General features: G+C 40.0%; 1 pseudogene; it reads right to left on the bottom strand.

Moving 5' to 3' along the window:
* Positions 1-11,626: 11,626 nt before the first annotated feature.
* Positions 11,627-11,942, bottom strand: LOC113880930 (annotated as a pseudogene).
* Positions 11,943-17,742: the final 5,800 nt, after the last annotated feature.

The raw sequence follows: 17,742 nt of genomic DNA, 5'->3' as shown, positions 1-17,742 counted from the left end.
TACTGGAAAAACCATAGCTTTGACTAGACGGACCTTTGTTGGCAAAGCAATCTGCTTTTTAATATGCTGTCTATGTTGGTCATAACTTTTCTTCTGAGGAGCTAGCATCTTTTAATTTCATGGCTGCAGTCACCATCTACAGTGATTTTGGAGCATATGAAAATAAATTCTGTCACTGTTTCCAGTGTTTCCCCATCTATTTCCCATGAAGTGATGGGACCAGATGCTGTGTTCTTAGTTTTCTGAATGTTGAGTTTTAAGCCAACTTTCTCACTCTTCTCTTTCACTTTCATCAAGAGGCTCTTTAGTTCTTCTTTACTTTCTGCCATAAGGGTGGTGTCATCTGCATATCTGAAGTTATTGATATTTCTCCTGGCAATCTTGATTCCAGCTTGTGCTTTATGCAGCCCAGCATTTCTCATGATGTACTCTGCATAGAATTTAAATAAGCAGGGTGACAATATACAGTCTTGATGTACTCCTTTCTGATCTGGAACCAATGTGTTGTTCCATGTCTGGTTCTAACTGTTGCTTCTTGACCTGCATACAGTTTCTCAAGAGGAAGATCAGATGGTCTGGTATTCCCATCTCTTGAAGAATTTTCCATAGTTTGTTGTGATCCACACAGTCAAAGGCTTTGGCATAGTCAATAAAGCAGAAGTAGATATTTTTCTGGAACTCTCTTGCTTTTTAGATGATCCAGTGGATGTTGGCAATTTGATCTCTGGTTCCTCTGCCTTTTCTAAAACCAGCTTGAACATCTGGAAGTTCACAGTTCACTTATCGTTGAAGCCTGGCTTGGAGAATTTTGAGCATTACTTCGCTAGCATGCCAGATGAGTGCAATTGTGCGGTAGTTTGAGCATTCTTTGGCATTGCCTTTCTTTGGGATTGGAATGAAAACTGACCTTTTCCAGTCCTGTGGCCACTGCTGAATTTTCCAGATTTGCTGACATATTGAGTGCAGCACTTTCACAGCATTATCTTTCAGGATTTGAAATAGCTCCACTGGAATTCTATCACCTCCACTAGCTTTGTTCTTAGTGATGGTTCCTAAGGCCCACTTGACTTTGCCTTCCAGGATGTCTGGCTCTATATGGGTGACCACATCATTGTGGTTATGTGGGTCATGATGATTTTTTTTGTATAGTTCTTCTGTGTATTATTGCCACCTCTTCTTAATATATTCTGCTTCTGTTAGGTCCATACCATCTCTGTCCTTTATTGTACCCATCTTTATATGAAATATTCCCTTTGTATCTTCTGAGAGAGACCTCAGAAGAAACCAATCCCACTGATAACTAGTTCTTGGACTTCCAGACTCCAGAACTGTAAGAAAGTAAACTTCTGTTGTTTAAGCCATCCACTCTTTGGTGCTTTGTTATGGCAGCCTTAGCAAATGAATACAAGGTACAGTGGAGATTCATCACCAGGTGTTACTAATTCCAAAGCCCCAGCTGGCCCTTTCTCTGTACCATGGAAAAGATCAGCCAGGGATGTGGGAGACAGTAGGACAGGAGTTAAATGAGTGATATGAAAAGTTATTAAATGTGGTAGGAGGGATTGGTGGGCAGGGTTGAAGGTCAGGAAAGGCCTCCTGAATGAAGTGAGCATGCTGTTGATTAGGGGAACTTGGGAAAGATGCAGATGGGCCAAGGGGAAGGAGGAGGGCATCCCAGGCCACAAGGCTGCTTTTTTGCTGGAACCCAAAACCACCATCCTGCTGTCTGGGTGGATGCTTGGCCAGCTGAGCTTGCATGTGGACACAGTACTAAGGAATGTTGGCCCTGACTGAGAATGAGGAGATGGTCTGTAAATCAGGAGTCTCTTTTATGGACAACTTCTTCCCCTGAAGCCCTAGAAGATGACCAAGAACAAAGAAGCCGTCAGCTTCTCATATTTATTAAGAGGCAGAGAGTGTGAGAAGGAGGGACCAGGAAGCACTAGCAGAAAAAAAGGACACAGTTAACCTTAGAACAGTTAATCCAGTTTCCTGGGTCTTGAAAAAATAAAGCTGACAAGAAACCAGTCACGGGATTGAATAGAGTATGGGAATGAGTGAGGGGAGGGGTCCCAAGTCTGACACACAATGTATCAAATATAATAAGTCTTGTGAGGCCAATCAAATCCCCTGTCACCCCCATCACCACACTATGCCAAATAGTAAAAGCAGATGTTTTGCAAACTGGTAACAACTCAGAAGTCTTTTCTTGTGATTGGCAAGAGACGGGCGGAGACTGCTGAGAAGGGTGGAGAGAGAAGGCTTCTGGGAAGGGTCCAAATATTAGTGCACCAAAAACCTTTCCCTGGGCTCCTGCAACAATAGGAAAAGAGAGATTCAATTCAGCTTGGGTAAAAAGAGAAGATCTATCGTAACATGGAAGAAATTCAAATGTGATAGGAGAACAAAGTGACATTTCAAGTGACTGTGATTTATCCAGCCCCGTTGCCTGGCCCATTTCTTTCAAATACCAAGCTGACAGGGCCAATTGCAATACCTCATAGGAGAATGGGGGTGGAAGGTCCCCTCTTATGCCTCCGGAAATTCAGTCTCTACATACTTCATCCTGAGACTTTGGCTTTCCTCTCCATGGCAGAGGAATACCCATCATCCCTGCAGCTTCCAGAGCATTCTTGATGGCAGTAGTCACCAGGGGTAGCATTCTCCAAAGTAGCCATGGTACTGTCTCTGCCTAAAGGCAGTACCCAATGAGCAGCTCCTGTCCATCCCATCTAGCAGCCTTGCAGGGAGATTCAGGTACATGCACACAAGCCAAGGCCCAGCCAGTGAGAGGGAATCCAGGCTTTTGAAGGGACAAATGGGAGTGAAGTGGTTTGGGTCTAGGCTTTAGGCAATTCATTGAACTTCTTTGCTTTATTTTCCTGCCTTCTTCTATGGGGAGGACATTCTATGAATTCTATGCTCTCATTTTTGGTATGACATGCATATAACTGTATGTATTTAATACATACAACTTGAGTTGGAGATAAGCATGCATTCTTGAAATCATTATCACAGTCTACTACATAAACATATCCATCACCTCTAAAAGTCTCCTCCTACTTTCTTTATTATTATTATCATTACTATTTCATGATAAGAACACTTAACATCTACCCTCCTTGCAAATTTTAAGCATACAAACACAATATAATATTATTAACTATTGGGTCAGGAATATACCCTGGAGAAGGAAATGGCAACCCACTCTAGTATTCTTGCCTGGGAAATCCATGGACAGAGGAACCTGCCAGGCTATAGTCCACTGGGTTGCAAAAGAGTTGGACATGACCTAGCAATTAAACAACAACAATGGTAGACAATATGCAGATGACTTTTAGGACTTATTCATCTTGCATAACTAAAACTTTGTACCCCCTAGTAATATTGAAGACCTCCTTGTTTCCTCCTCTCTCTAGCCCCTGGTAATCACTATTCTATTCTCTGCTTTTTATGAGTTTACTATCTTAAATTTCTCATATAAGTGGTATCATGTATTAGTTTCACCAAAAAGTCTATTCAGATTTTTCCATAACAGCTTATGAAAAACCCAAACAAACTTTTTGACCAACCCAGTAGTATCTGTCATTCTGTATCTGGCTTATTTCACTTAGCATAATGTCTTCCAAGTTCATCCTCATTATTATAAGTGGTACGATTTCCTTTATTAAAGCTGAATAATATTCCATTGTGTGTACATACCACATTTTCTTTATCCATGTTGATGGATATTTAGTTTGCCTCCATATCTTGGCTATTGTAAACAATGCTGCAGTGAATATCAGAATGCACATATCTCTTTGAGATCCTGATTTCAATTCTTCTGAATATATATCCAGAAGTGGGATTGTTGGGTCTTATGGTAGTTCTATTTTTAGAATTTTTGAGAAACTTTCATACTTTTATTTTAGTGCCTGCACCAATTTACATTGCCACCAATAGCATGCCAGGTCTCTCTTTTCTCCATATCTTTTCCAACATTTTTTATGGTTCTTTTTTAAAATTAGTCATCCTAGCAGGTGTGAGATGCTATCTCATTGCTGTTTTGAGTTGCATTTCCTTGATCATTAGTGATGTTCAGCACTTTTCACAAACCTGTCAGCCATTTGTGTATCTTCTTTGGAGAAATGTCTATTTGGTTCCTTTGTATTTTATGGAGTTGCTCTTTCATACCTTTATTCCATCGTGCACTTGTGGTGTACACTGGTGTACAGCAGAAACACCACGGTGTCCCTGCTCGCATAAGCTTGTCTTTGGTTGGGGGGATGGGCAATGGGAAGGCAGATGATGAGTGAACAAATGTATCACTTGGTTATGATAAGATTAAAATAGATTCTAGCTCTGAAAAGTCTAAGCAGATTTGAGGTGTGATTGTGCCAGTGACAGAGCTGCCCTGTCAGCATCCAAAATCAGCTTGATAAGAAAACCCTTGACTCCTAGTGGGCAAAAATGAACTTGACTCAACACTCTCTTTCTAAATTTGAGAAAGAATAGGCATGAAAGATGGAGAAGGCAATGGCAACCCATTCCAGTACTCTTGCCTGGAAAATCCCATAGGCAGAGGAGCCTGGTAGGCTGCACTCCATGGGGTCGTGAGAGTTGGACACAACTGAGCAACTTCACTTTCACTTTTCAGTTTCATGCATTGGAGAAGGAAATGGCAACCCACTCCAGTGTTCTTGCCTGGAGAATCCCAGGGATGGGGAGCCTGGTGGGCTGCCGTCTATGGGGTCACACAGAGTCGGACACGACTGAAGCGACTTAGCAGCAGAAGCAGCAGCAGGCATGATAGATGATTATACCAGTTGTGTGTGTGTGTGTGTGTGTAAAATCTATTGTGATGATGCTTTATTGAGACAATCTGGGGTATGCAAGGTGTTTCAACTTCAAAGGTATCCATTCATGTTTCAGTCTCATTCTCATACTGGACTATCATCCCAGTTCCTGCATTGAACGCTGGGCTCAAATCTCTTGCTTGTCATTCTTATTGATTAGAAGGGAAGTGACAGTTTTTGGTTGTCTTCCAAGCTAATACAAAACAATAATCAAGGCTTTTTCTTATATAATTTTGCCTAATCCTCATCTCAACCCCATGAGGGAGATGTTACTATACAACTTTATGGATGAGCGATATTCAATAATTTGTCCAGAATTACACATTACTAAGTGGTAGAGTTGATATTTGAGTTCTAAAGCCCTTGAGTATCTGTTTTAATAAAATCCTTACTAATTTGAGGTAATGAGACTGAGAATTGAACAGTGGTCCAAGGGAAATATATTTTTCATCTATTATCATTTCAGTGATATGCCATCATTGAAACCATTTTATCTATGTTGTTTGATTTCTGGTTTTTCAAGTTGTCAGATGCCAGAAAGATGTCTTAAAGTGTCTCTTAGAAAAATCTAAAGACTGAAAGAGTGATAATTATGACAATGATCTCTGTTGACCAATGTTAACCCTAGAGTAGGCAAAATAAGAGACCATGAGTTCTTAGAAAGAGGCCCCGTGGTAAGAGTGAGGGGAAATGCCAGATAGTTCTCATTTCCTTTCTGTGGATTAAAGTTTTTAAACCCATAGTAATTTATATTACTGGGGACTATTGCAGATAAGATGTATCTGAAGTTTAGAAGTTGTTGACTAAATCTCTTAGGGTCATACCTACACATTTAGGTGATTTCATAGTAAAGGGAAGTTCTTACCTAAAAATGTTAAATGCCTTTCTCTAATTCCAGTCTTAACTCCCTCTTTTCCTTTATTGCCAAATTTCTTAAAAGTAGTTCATATTCAAAATGTCAAATTTCTCAGTGCTTTTCTCTGAAACCTATTACAATTAGATCTATGCTTCACAATTTGTTCACTAAGGTCCTCAACGGACAACGCAATAGAAATAATGCCAGAATCATTCCTTTTACCTCCCTGGAGGTCAGTATTTGACGTTGATGATACATCCGTACATACTTCCTAAAATCTGTTCTTTGCTCCCAAAGACCTAACTGCTCCTGTATCACCTGGGTGATGATAGGCAGCCCTCTCTGCATGACTCTAACATACACAAGTTTTAGCTTCTACAGTTCAGTTAAATAACACCAGTCCCTAATAACATGGTTCAAATTTTATTTACCATGACATAGTAATTATGATTTCATTGTTAGATTAGATTAGAAATCTAGGCATAGATTTCATCGTTAGCTCCTAAGTCTGAAAACCTTTTACATAAACAACAGATATGCATCATGTTTAGAAACGACCGTTGTATCTTTAAAGTCTGTGGTGATTGCTTATTGTGCACCTTTTATTCAGTTCACATACGGACAGTGAAAGTTATCATTGCTTTGCCTTCTGTCTCCCAGTGATAAACCTACATAATATTTTACAAAGAAAGACAATCAAAAGAGGAAATTTGGCCAATAAAAATGAAAGTGCAGCAAAAAAAATCCATAAAACGTGATAATAGTAGAAGTAAGATTTGAATGAAATATCTTGGGTTTATAGAAGAAGTAGCTGGTCATAAGAATATTGACACTGCTGCTTTGCTGAAAACTCTAGTATGTTTCAAGGAACTTAGTAAGGCCAGACTTATTGACATAAATGAGGAAGATGTCATGAAAAGGATGATGTCCCAGAAGAAGTGACACCAGGAAACATTACACACTAAAGAAACTCTCAGAGATGTTTCACAAACTGTAAGTACAGAGGATAAAGTGTTGGAAGTGGATTCAAATGTAGAAAGAAGTATGAAAATCTATCACAGCTTAGGAAAGATGCTACTTCTTTATCAAGAAGCCAGTCATTCTTGTTAAGCCTTTTTTCCCCCCAGTGAAATAAAACACTTTAATTCTCTTCAAGTATTTTAAGTTACAGTGTATTAAATATTAGTTTTACTATTTCTTTTCGTTTGCCTTCATGTTGATAGCCTACAATAAGGATTTTTAGTGTTTTGATGAAAATTTTTAGAAGTTTCAGAATAATTGTTCAGTTCAGTTCAGTTCAGGCTCTCAGTCATGTCCAACTTTTTGTGACCCCACAGACTGCAGCACACCAGGCTTCCCTGTCCAACACTAACTCCCAGAGCTTGCTCAAACTCATGTGCATCGAGTCGGTGATGCCATCCAACTATCTCAAGCTCTGTCGTCCTCTTCTCCTGCCCTCAATATTTCCCAGCATCAGGGTCTTTTCCAATGAGTCAGTTCTTTGCATGAGGTGGCCAGAGTATTGGAACTTCAGCTTCAGCATCAATTCTTCCAATGAATATCCAGGACTGATTTCCTTTAGGATTCACTGGTTTGATCTCCTTGCAGTCCAAGGGACTCTCAAGAGTCTTCTCCAATTGTTTTGCATGAATTCAGCTTGACCAACCTTCTTTCTCTGGTGGCTCAGATGGTAAAAAGTCTGCCTGCAATGTGGGAGACCCAGGTTCAATCCCTGGGTCAGGAAGATCCCCTGGGGAAGGGAATGGCAACCCACTCCAGTATTCTTGCCTGGAGAATCACTTGGACAGAGGAGCCTAGCAGGCTTCAGTCCATGGGGTTGTAAGGAGTTGGACCTGACTTAGCAGCTGAGCACACACACACACACACTTCCATTAAACCACTAATCAATGATGGCAGTCTCTAGGTGATATGTTTAGCTGAAGTGTACCAGCACATGTATAAAAGTATTGTTTGAAATCCCAAAGATGAAATAGTTTTTTTTAGATATATCAATGACTCCAACATATACATTTAAACAATAAATATTTCCATAGAAAAATTAAGTCATTTGGTTATCAAGAGGCATGTTGAAGTTTAAACACACCTCTCAGGAATCAGGCCCTTGGTGGCTAATCCCATTCCCTTGCTGACCACCTCCCCTTTCAGAAGATTCCTCTCTGGGGGCCCTCTGTGAACAAGATCTGACCCTCTGCTCCTGCCTGGGAGTATCCTGGGACATGTTTATGTGGTACAAGCAAAGGAAAAGCAGAGAAACACATTCCTGTCTATTGCTCAGAATATAAATCTGTCACAGAAGCCCTCCAAAGACAGTTTGGCCAAGGAGTAATGAAGTGAGGGAATCTATAGGTGACCAAGGATGACACAGTCAATTCCAAATAATTCAGTATGATTAGGGAATTAACAAGAACCAAGGGAGCTGGTGAGAAGAGATGCGTAAATTTCTCCTGGCGTAAATGAGTGCAGATCAGCCTAGCCAGGGAAGGGAGGTGGCTACTCTCCAAAGCTGGCTGGGATTTTAAAAGCAGTACATTTCTGAACAAATCCAAAGGATTGGCTTTTGGAGATTAAATCAGTCTTGACAAAGAAGAGGGGAATGAACAGAATCACAAAGGGTTCTGTCCATAGACTGACTGGGAACTTGGGCGTGGCTGCAGCTGAGAGATTGGCCCTGGTGCTGACTCCAGACCTCAAAAGCTGGCCTCCTTTAGTGGTTTCAGCTTTATTCTTAAGTGCTGCACAGAGAATCCAGGATTGCCTAGCTTTCTGGGACTCACCAACATTTATATTATAGGATTTGCTTTCCCCTGGGACCATATTGCCAAAAATATTATTGATTACATTTACAATGTAATAGAAATGCTTCAAAAATATTTTAGCTTGCTTAGTGCTTTCATGCACATTTATCTTTTTTGAGTCTTATAATACCCCAGTAGATGGGAAGATACGGTACACACTGACCCTAAGTCTTTTTAAAGTTGTAGTTTTAGTCTTTGTTTTTTTGTTTTTTTGTTGTTTTTTTTAACAAAATACCACATTTATTGAATAATTTTGCCTGAACAAACTTCAGAAAATATAGATGAGTTTTAAGAAAAAGGTTTCAATCACTTGTGATCCTTTCATAAAGTTATGTTTCCCTGCATTTTTCTATGCTATTTTATATTCTATTTATATGCACAGTTTTGCAGCTCTAACATAGTTTTGATTATGAAAGTATTTATATATCAATAAGTACACAATTTCATAAACTTTTAAGTGAATGAATATACATACTCTTCTACTGTCTTATTGTACATTGAGTAATTCAATCCCCTAGTGTTGGATATTTTGGAGAAGGCAATGGCACCCCACTCTAGTACTCTTGCCTGGAAAATCCCATGGACGGAGGAGCCTGGTAGTCTCCAGTCCACGGAGTCGCTAAGAGTCGGGCAGGACTGAGTGACTTCACTTTCACTTTTCACTTCCATGCACTGGAGAAGGAAATGACCACCCACTCCAGTGTTCTTGCCTGGAGAATCCCAGGCACGGGGGAGCCTGATGGGCTGCTGCCTACGGGGTCGCACAGAGTCGGACACGACTGAGGTGACTTAGCAGCAGCAGCAGCAGTGTTGGATATTTAAATCATTTTCAAGGTTAATGACTGAACACAATTATTTAAATTGTTTTTAATGTATTAATAATCAAATCAATTATGATTTCAATATTAGGTATAAACATAATAATTACACAATCACTAAACAGATTTACACTAAATAAACACTATTTAATATTCAAAGTAATAATGAGGTTAACATCTGTGACTAAGTCATCAGGCACACCTGTGCTTATTTCCTGGACCTTTTAAATCAGCTTGATTCTACACTGATACAGACTTTTCAGAGTTTACAGTCAATGAAAATGAACCTCAGATATTTCTGTCCTCTTTCTGGAATTGTAAACATCTATCTCTGCACTCAACATTATTTTTCTGTCTTACTCAACTTCAACTGCCACCCAACTTCTAACACTTCAGTGTTAATCCAAAAACCAATTTCCAGACATATGTGACATATGTCATATGCTACATGCTAAGCATACAACACAGTGCATAAGAACTGGTCCCTGTCCTCAAACTGCATGCAGTTCAGCTGACAATACAAACAAGAGAAGGATGAGTACAGTACGAATTGTAAATACCATGCTGCAGGCAAGAAATGGGTGCTTATATGATTCCAGAGAGAAGCCTCTAGCACAGACTGAGGAGTTAAAGAAGTTGCTAAGATAGATGGTAGGTCACGTGTGATGCCTCTGGAATGATGACTGTGAATTAGCCAGGACACAAGGGGCTGGGCCAGGGAAAGGGGAACATATCAGGCAGAGGTAGCAGTTTTCACTGTGTTCCAAAGGAGATATTAGGATGACCCACCTATTAGATCTGTCTCAGTCATTGTGGTTGCTTGGAAAATACAGATTAAACATGGATAGGAAATGCAATATGAGCCAGTGTATGTGATGGAATTACTAAGAGAGCTTCTAGACCTTGTAGGTGATGTTCGGTGTCTAGACCCAGATGAAGTCTATCCCCGACTCTGAAAAGAACTTGCAAATGTGACTTATCTCATAGTCAAGAAACCTTGAAAAGTTTCAAGAATATTTGAGATAGTAAAATCATATACTTATTTTTGTTAATGGGGCAAGAATTGCTTCAGAAACTAGTAGAATTGTGTTGACCCTTGGTTAATGTCAGAATATACTCTTACTAAACAGGCGGTTTGCCAACATTTTGGAAATCACACAGTGACTTCTAGTCATCAGCATAGGTTCACTGGGAACATGTCATGGAGAACTAATCTTGATTCCTTTCCATTCAGGGTTACATAAATGACATCTTCAGCAAATTTAGAGGATTCTGTTTTCAGAAAAGCACTGGATAGAATATTTTTTCATTGTTCCTGTGTATAATAGACAAAATGGTAAAGCTTGAAGAAGAATAGAGAAGAGATGAGGATATGAAAGCTAAATACTTGCAAGTTAGATGGTCTTAATATGTGTTTATAGTTACAGTTCAGGGAGAGTTGATCATCTAGTACTTGATAGTGGTGAAATTGCATCTGAAGTAGCAGATTTTACTGAAGATACTATATTTGAGGAAGAATGCAGATGCCTTGGTGTTTGGAGATGAATCTGGATATAGTGTCATATATGAAAGGTGATAGAGTTATTGTACATGGAAAAGAGAAACCTACAGAGATGATATCAGTCTGTAAAATTCTGGAGCTTCTTAGATCTATCAACTGATGTTCATCAGTTTTAGAAAATTCTCAGCCATTTTTTGTCTCAATATTCGTTCTACCTTTTCCACCCTTTTCTTCTTATGGGACTCCAATTGACTCTTTTGCTATTACACTTATCATTTGGGTTTTTATTATGTGGCTTCGCAGTTAAAGAACTTTCATTTTATTTTTTCTTATTTTTTTAGGCTTTTAGTTCTCTGGTGAAATATCTAACCTTGCCTACTATCTTCTTGAATATAGAAGGGATTGTTATTTAAAGTCTTTATCTGATAAGTTTGATAACTGGACACCCCATGGATCTGACTCTATCTTCTGTTATTTCTATTTATTATCAGTCATTTTGTTTTACATCTTTGTATACCTACTTTGCTTTTGAGTGTGTTCTCCTAACTGTAGTGCAAAATTGTTGGTGGGAAAAATGGTGAGAACAAAAGTGATGTTATATTTCACCAAAAAGGATTTTTGTTAGTTCTGACTGAAGCTAGGGAAGCTAATAATTAAGGATCACCTTAACCCAGCTTTATAGCTTAAGATTTTACTGGCTATTCAGATGACATGAATCTGCCCTTGTCAGGGCTGGTTTATTTCTTTTTTTTTTTTTGGCTATTACAAAAGTTTATTTAACAAAAAAGTTCAGTAAGAAAATGTACACAACCCAATTTTTCTGGTAGTAAAATGTGGAGAGGGGACACGTGGAAGCGTTGATTTCTCTGGTGAACTCAGCCATTGTTCATACTCGTTCCAAGGCTTCTAACATGATGATACTATTTCCTCGTATTACCACCATTCCAATATTGTTCTGTTGCCCACTAGTTGCTATTTCCACACATTCATCTATCACAAGATTAATAAAGGGATCCAATCCCCACAATATTCCTTGGACATGTCTGCCACTATTTAATTTCAATGATAACTTCTTGTCCATAAATTTCTTCAACTTGGAGGGTGTGCTTTGCTCATGATGTCTACTCTCTGGTTTATTTCTGATTCACCTTTATTTCTTGGATATATTCCTTTGGGGTTACACCTAAAATGGGGGATTACTAGCTTCCCATCACTCCCCCTTGACTGGCTCTGGAATCCAGCTCTAGTCTCTTTAGCCATATGAGGCTAAAAACTAGGGGAGTTTAGTCCCCCTATCCTTAATCCAAGGTCAATGTCTGCTCACGGGGGAAAAGCAACATGATTGCTTTTCTCTAGATTTAGATTTTCTCCTGGGTTTTGACCTGGAAGTTCTCCATTACTCCAGTAGCTCTTAAAAACACTTTATTCATCTCTTCTACTTATTTTCTGTAGGAGGCTTGATTTTAATTACAAGCGTGTAACGGCTAGAAACCATTAAGTGAGAAAATAGATGTGTTCTGTTTTGTCCAATGGTTGGATGAAATCTGATGGATGGAATTTACAAAGAGGCCAATTTCTACTAAACCAAAGGAATAACTTCCTAGCAATTATTTTAAAAATAATAAAAAGCTGCCCACAAAACTGGGAGTTTTCTGTCATGTCTAAGTTAAAATGATGCTTTGCCAAAATTTCTTCCAGAGACTCTCTAGCAGCAGAGGAAAAGGAGCTTGTATCCCTTGGGAGTGTGTAGGAGGCACATGAGGCTGCTTTGAGATTTCCCCAACCTAAAACATATCTCAACCTAACCTAACCCAGACAGAACTCTGGATTTCTCTCCTGTTTCTCTGATGGCACTGGCATCCACCCAAATATTCAGGCTTTAGATTTGAGAATAGCTTTCATTAGTCTCTTTCCTTCACATTCCACATCTAATCCATTGATAGGAATTGTCAGTTCTCTTCCAAAGTATATATCCTGGACTTGACCATTTCACTTATCACTGTCTTTAGAACCACAACTCTAACCCTAACTGAACCTAATCCTAAATTTGCTAGGACTGCCTAACAAAGCCCCACAGACTGGATGACAGAAACAATAGAAATGTCTCAGTGTTCTAGAGGCTGCAAGTCCAAGATCCTCGTGTCAGCAGGCTTGGTTTCTTCTGAGGCTTCTTTCCCTGGCTTGTAGATGCTGCTTTCTCCCTGTGTCTCCACATGGTCTTCCTTCTGTACGTGCTTGTGTCTTCATCTCCTTTTCCTTTAAGGACACCAGTCATATTGGATTAGCATCTACCCTCAATGGCTTCATTTTACCTTAATTACCCCTTTAAAGATGCTGTCTTCAAATATAGTCACATTCTGAAGTACTAGGGGGTTAGAGCTTAAACATAAGAATTTTGGGGACACACAACTCAGTCCATAATAGCTACCATCTTTTCTTGGCTTGACCATGGCAATAACCTTCATTCTCTTTCAGCATCATTTCCTTACAGTCCCAAAGCCTGTTGTTCACTCAGCAGCCAGAGTGATTTTTCTTTCTTTTTTTTTTTTTGAGTTGATCATCCATTAAGTTTTATTTTTTTTTAAATTTTATTTTATTTTTAAACTTTACATAATTGTATCTAAAGTACACATTATATCACATCATTTCTGTGCTGAAAATGCTACATTGCAAACCAGAATAAAATGTACGTGTAGGAGCACAGGCACTATTTGACCTCACCTTCGCACAACTCTCTGACTTCCTATCTGTTTAGCATTCACACTGCATCAGTTATCCTCAACCTCTGTTGTCCCTGCAAATATTCCAAGTTTGTTCTGAGGAATTTTGGCCATGCTTTCTTTTCTTCTTAGAAAGTTCTTTCAGTCTTTCATGGCTGGCTTTTTGGGGTCATCTCAGTAGACCTTTCTTTATGTTCTAGCTAAAGCAACAACATGGGGTTCCCTGGGGGCTCAGATGGTAATGAATCTACCTGCAATGTGGGAGACCTGGGTTCAATCCCTGGGTCAGGAAGATCCCCTGGAGCAGGGAATGGCTACCCATTCCAGCATTCCTGCCTGGAGAATTCCATGGACAGAGAAGCCTGGCGGGCTACAGTCCATGGGGTTGCAAAGAGTTGGCTACAACTGAGCAACTAACACTTTCACTTTCAAAACGACAACATACCTACACCCCCGCCTTCTACGACTTAACCCTCTTTATTTTATTGATATTACTTATGAGTCGGAAATGACAATGCGTATTTATCGTCTGTTTGCTCGTCACCTTCCTCGTACTCCAGAATGACAGTCCTTTGAAGACAGAAGCACTGCTTGTCTTGGACCCTGCTGTCCCCAGTCTAGATGCAGCGCCTGCCATAGAAGATGCGCAAGAAATAGTCATTCATTCACTGATTTCAAGAATATAGGCACTCCAAATCTCTTCCTCTCTCCCTTAATATTTTGATAAAGTTGATTATTATGAATCTTTTTTCCTCCTGTAAGAACACTTACTCCCTGGCATGAACTGCATTTTTTTAGGGGCTGAAGAAATCTTTTTTCAAAAAGCTTGGAATAGAGAATGACTAGATCTGAAGTGGTAAACTGATTTCTTCTTGTGCACAACACTGGTTGCTTAGAAGTGGCTGAGATGAATGTTGAGGTTCCACCTGAGCTCATTGGGAGTGTCATGATTGATTAGCAATGTCTGCCAGTGGCACTGTATGGGAGACTGCAGGCCTCATTTATTGAATGCCCATTGCTTGCTAACTGGTGTCCACAGTATATATTAATGAATTAAAAGCTTGTTCTATATTCTGTCTTTAGTGGTGTTCCAGGAAAAATTAAAGACTAAGATATTCTGTAAGTATAGAGTCATATAACCATGGGATTCATTTAAAATTATGCTAATTGGAGACAAAATCTTCGAGATAAGTTAATATATCCAGTCCCCTAACTACCGATGATATTTAACCACACCAACAGGAATACGCAGCCTCAGAGACATGAAGCCAACCACGGCCCCGTGAGTTTTGACCAAGCCTAAGTATTTTTGCCAAAAGAAATTTCTGAGACTTATTGAATGCTCAAATCTTAAGGCAGCCCTTCGAGATTTTTGCCACTGAAGATTATGTTTGCAAACCAATCAGCAAAATGCAGAATGAGATTATTCTGTTGGTGGTTTGGATAAAGAAAAGCACATTCTTTACTGTGTAGATGAAAGTTGAGTGGGGTGTTTCCCATCTGAATTCTCTGGATCCTATAATTAAGGATACCTGGGAGTTTCAGAATATTAGACATAAGCAAACAGTTGCAAACATTTTATGAAGTAGTGGCAGTGGGGGGCGGGGATCCCACATTTTTCCAATTATTTAGCAAGGCATAGCTCTTGGCCTCTTTATATGAGCAAGATAAACAAAGAAGTCACTCTTTGCTCTTTTATATCATTAGAGCAAATGTCGATAAGGACATGTTCTCCAGTGCCAACATAGTGGCTAATGTTTAGTTCCAAAAGGATCAAGGTGGAAGCAACCTCTCCCAAAGGTAAACCTTCTCCTTTGTGAATTTGCTTTAAGGAAGGCTGTAGACCAAAACTCCTTTTTGTTGTCATTATTAAATAAGTCTCTAAACATAAATATTGATGCTTTCAAACTGTGGTTCTGGAGAAGACTCTTGAGAGTCCCTTGGACTACCAGGAGATCAATCCAGTCAATCCTAAAGGAAATCAACCCTGGATATTCATTGGAAGGACTGATGCTGAAGCTGAAGCTCCAATACTGTGGCCACCTGATATGAAGAGCTGACTCATTGGAAAATACCCTGATGCAGGGAAATATTGAGGGCAGGAGGAAAATGGGGCAACAAGCGATCAGATGGCTGGATAGCATAATCAACTCAATGGACATGAGTTTGAGCAAACTCCAGGAGATAGTGAAGGATAGGGAGGCCTGGTGTGCTGCTGTGTATGAGGTCACAAAGAGTCAGACATGACTTAGTGACTGAACAACAAAACAGAAATACATAAATAAATAAATTCTTAAATCATCTGTTTGAATTACAATTATATACGTGTATATAGGACTTCCCATGTGGCGTTAGGGGTAAAGAACCTGCCTGCCAAGGCAGGAGACATAAGAGATGGGTTCAATCCTTGGGTTGAGAAGATCCCCCGGAGGAAGACATGGCAGCCCACTCCAGTATTCTTGCCTGGAGAATCCCACAGACAGAGGAGCCTGGCAGGTTACAGTCCATAGGGTTGCAAAGATTTGGAGACGACTGAAATTACTTAGCATGAGCACACACATGCATATATATATATTCACTGCATTTGATCCCATGTGTCATATTTCCCCCATGTATTCATTTATATGTGTGTGAGGTGGCATCCAGTACTATTACTTCATGGCAAATATAGATAGGAAAACAGTGGAAACAGTGGCTGACTTTATTTTTTGGGGCTCCAAAATCACTGCAGATGGTGACTGCAGCCATGAAATTAAAAGACGCTTACTCCTTGGAAGGAAAATTATGACCAACCTAGACAGCATATTAAAAAGCAGAGACATTATTTTGCCAACAAAGGTCTGTCTAGTCAAAGCTATGGTTTTTCCAGCAGTCATGTATGGATATGAGAGTTGGACTATAAAGAAAGCTGAGCACCAAAGAATTGATGTTTTTGAACTGCAGTTTTGGAGAAGACTCTTGGGAGTCACTTGTACTGCAAGGAGATCCCACCAGTCCATTCTAAAGGAAATCAGTCCTGGGTGTTCATTGGAAGGACTGATACTGAGGCTGAAATTCCAATACTTTGGCCACCTCATGCAAAGAGCTGACTCATTGAAAATATCCTGATGCTGAGAAAGACTGAAGGTGGGAGGAGAAGGGGACGACAGAGGATGAGATGATTGGATGGCATCACTGACTCATGGACATGTGTTTGTGTAAACTCCGGTAGTTAGTGATAGACAGGGAGGCCTGGAGTCCTCGGGGTCGCAAATAGTCGGACACGACCGAGCGACTGAACTGAACTGAGCTTGTATTTGTACACATATGCCTCTATGAATGTATGTGTTAGATATAAAACACATTTTTCATGTGGCAGAAGGGAATGCTGTCAGTAGCTTTAGCAAATCAGTTAAAGCTGCCACGGTTGGTCCTTTGCATAGCCTTCAGCTCTCTTTCTGTGTCCTGCCTGTACTACTCAAGACTAAACCAGGTAGGAAGTATTGGAGTTCCCATGGGAACATTATAATGTTCTTCACATCTGCCATTGGGTAAGAAGTCTGAGATGAGAAATGAGAAGTTTTATAGGTTGGGATCTAAACACAGGAGGGTGTGTGGGGGCGGGGATATAGATACACACACACACTCATAGCCTTGATATTGTCACACTGTGCTCTAAAGCACTGTTAATATGTCTTTTGGGGATCCTCAAACAAGCCAGGCTCTAATTCTCCTCTGCCCACTTGTTGTGGGGCTCCTTCTTATCTTTCTTTCCTAAATATCATTATTCAGAGAGGCTGTCCGTGACCGTATTACTCAAATTCCCTTGTTTGCTTCCTTCCAATTTATTATTAGAAGTTTGTCTATTTGGTCCATTTGTGCACCGTTTGTATCTAACTCTCTCAGGAGAAGGTAAGCTCTGTGATATCTGAAGTCTCGTCTCTCGTTTTCTGCTGTAGCCTCAGCCCCCAGCACAGAATGTCTGATGCCCTGGCATAGTTTTCTGGTTGCCCAGGAAACCCCATTTCACTGTCTCACCTGGTCCTGGGCACTGAACATTTGCTGCTCTGACAGTCCTGTTTCACTTTCCACAGCAGTGCTCAGCCACTTAATCATGTCCGACTATTTGCAACCTCATGGACTGTGGTCCACAAGGCTCTTCTGTCCATGGGATTTTTCAGGCAAGAATACTGGAGTGGGTTTCCATTTCCTCCTCC

This window comes from Bos indicus x Bos taurus, chromosome 2, assembly GCF_003369695.1.
Source record: "Bos indicus x Bos taurus breed Angus x Brahman F1 hybrid chromosome 2, Bos_hybrid_MaternalHap_v2.0, whole genome shotgun sequence".
In the NCBI taxonomy this organism is placed as follows: Eukaryota; Metazoa; Chordata; class Mammalia; order Artiodactyla; family Bovidae; genus Bos; species Bos indicus x Bos taurus.
This window is presented reverse-complemented; position numbering and strand designations above follow the sequence as displayed.